Raw genomic sequence first — 2,414 nt, 5'->3', positions numbered from 1 at the left:
TAAAGACAACATGAGGACAGCATGAGGGCAACATGAGGGCAACATGAAGACAACATGAGGACAACATGAGGGCAACATGAAGACAACATGAGGACAGCATGAGGACAGCATGAGGACAACATGAGGACAGCATGAGGACAACATGAGAACAGCATGAGGGCAACATGAAGACAACATGAAGACAACATGAAGACAACATGAAGATAACATAAAGACAACATGAGGACAGCATGAGGGCAACATGAGGGCAACATGAAGACAACATGAAGACAACATGAGGACAACATGAGGACAACATGAGGGCAACATGAAGACAACATGAAGACAACATGAAGACAACATGAAGATAACATAAAGACAACATGAGGGTTAAAAAGGAAAGAACAAATGGAAGAGCGAACCAACGATGGATTTCACAGAGGAACGACAGTCAGGCAGTTTGTTGCTGAGAGGATCTGGGCAGCGGTGATTTTTAACCTGCGGCGTCTCGCCACTCACCAACTCTGATGAATCCGTCTTCTGTCCGATGGTACTTTGGTGTCTTCTCCCTCCCGTCTGTCAAGGCCTCCTTCTCTGCCTGAATATTCTGCAGAAACACACAAACAGTCCAACGTGTGAAAGACACTTATTCTCCCAAATAATATTCATCAAACACTACATTCACACTGATACTACGTACTACTGCTAGTAGCATGTACTACTGCTAGTAGCATGTACTACTGCTAGTAGCAGTGCTTCGGCTGTGTGTGCTTCCACCCAATATAGTCCCAAGTCAGTATCTGCCTAGGAAATCGTCTTGATGTGCACCGCTATTTGTACTCGTTGCAGATATCCAGGCCACAAGAAGTAATTAGGTTTTGTTTTTGTTGTTGTTGGCGCACTTTTACACACAACATGCTAACCGGCAACATAGGATTCCATTCATTATGCTAAGCTAAGTTAGCGGACTAAGACTAAGACATTGAGACAAAAATGTTTGCCCAGTAGCAGTAGTAGCTCAGTCTGTAGAGTGGGGTTGGGAACCAGAGGGTTGCTGGTTCAAGTCCCCCTCCTGGCCACTGACAAGGCTTGTGTGTGTGTGTGTGTGTGTGTGTGTTTCAGGCCTGTGTGTGGTGATTTCTAACAAAATAGAGTGTAAATTGTAATTTCCCCACTTGGTATCAATGAATTATTATTAAAAAGCGATGCTCGAGCTACAGACGCAACGCATAAACAGTCTCTTGGTAACGTTAATGGTTCTGTGATGCCATGTTCAACTGCTACACTGCGGTGCCCTGCTACGTCCTGCTACGCCCTGCTACGTCCTGCTACTCCTGCTACGTCCTGCTGTGCCTTGTAATGCCGCACGGCGTCCTGCTATGCCATGAACTACTACAAAGAACTTCTACAAACTACTAATTTTTTTCTATTTTTATTGCCACTCTTCATTCTAACCCCAACCGGCCCGTCAGACACCGCCTACCAAGAGCCTGGGTCTGGGTCTGGGCCTGGGTCTGGGTCTAGGTCTGGGTCTGGGTCTGACCGAGGTTTCTGCCTAAAAGGAAGTTTTCCCCCCCACTGTGGCCCTGTTGCTGCTCTGGAGGAAACTACTAGAACTGTTGGGTCCTTGTAAATTCTGGAGTGTGGTCTATCTGTAAAGTGTCTTGAGATAACTCTTGTTATGAATTGATACTATAAATAAAATTGAATTGAATTGAAAAGACTCACGTCGAACGGCAGAACCTCCACCGATGTGTTGAAGAGTTTATCTCCCGGATGTTCGATGTTCCCGCTCCGAAAGAAATACCTGAGAGAGAAACACAAGGAATATATACACACATACACACACATATATATAGAACAAGAACTTGTTATATAAAATAATCTAAAACTGGCAACACGTTGATTTAAATCATCAATATAATTACTTTAGTGTAGTCTGGATCAACGGAGGTACATTTACAATTAATGATGTGTGTGTGTGTGTGTGTGTGTGTGTATTGTCACAGAAAATATTGCGATACAATGCTGTATCCCACCCTGGTACCGGCTGGTTACCACCCTGGTACCCCCTGGTTACCACCCTTGTTACCACACTTGTACCCCTGGTTACCAAACCCTGGTACCCCCTGGTTCCCACCCTGTTACCCCCCTGGTTACCACCCTAGTTAACACCCTGGTTCCCACCCTGGTACCGCTGGTTACCACCCTTGTTACCACACTTGTACCCCCTGGTTACCAAACCTGGTACCCCCTGGTTCCCACCCTGTTACCCCCCCTGGTTACCACCCTAGTTAACACCCTGGTTCCCACCCTGGTACCGGCTGGTTACCACCCTTGTTACCACACTTGTACCCCCTGGTTACCAAACCTGGTACCCCCCTGGTTACCACCCTAGTTAACACCCTGGTTCCCACCCTGGTACCGGCTGGTTA

At 46.4% G+C, this 2,414-nt stretch overlaps 1 protein-coding gene across 1 annotated transcript in view; it reads right to left on the bottom strand.

The window, feature by feature from the left end:
• Positions 1 to 499: 499 nt before the first annotated feature.
• LOC116679481 (alpha-1,3-mannosyl-glycoprotein 4-beta-N-acetylglucosaminyltransferase B) overlaps positions 500 to 2,414 on the bottom strand; it is a gene marked incomplete at its 5' end in the record, with an annotated part of 2,303 nt that continues 388 nt past the window's right edge. Inside the window, 2 exon segments of the mRNA XM_032509139.1 lie at positions 500 to 586; positions 1,708 to 1,786.

The sequence above is a fragment of the Etheostoma spectabile genome, unplaced genomic scaffold (genome assembly GCF_008692095.1).
Source record: "Etheostoma spectabile isolate EspeVRDwgs_2016 unplaced genomic scaffold, UIUC_Espe_1.0 scaffold00015289, whole genome shotgun sequence".
NCBI classification, from domain to species: domain Eukaryota; kingdom Metazoa; phylum Chordata; class Actinopteri; order Perciformes; family Percidae; genus Etheostoma; species Etheostoma spectabile.
Note: the sequence above shows the minus strand (reverse complement) of the source record. Positions and strands in the feature narration are given on the sequence as shown.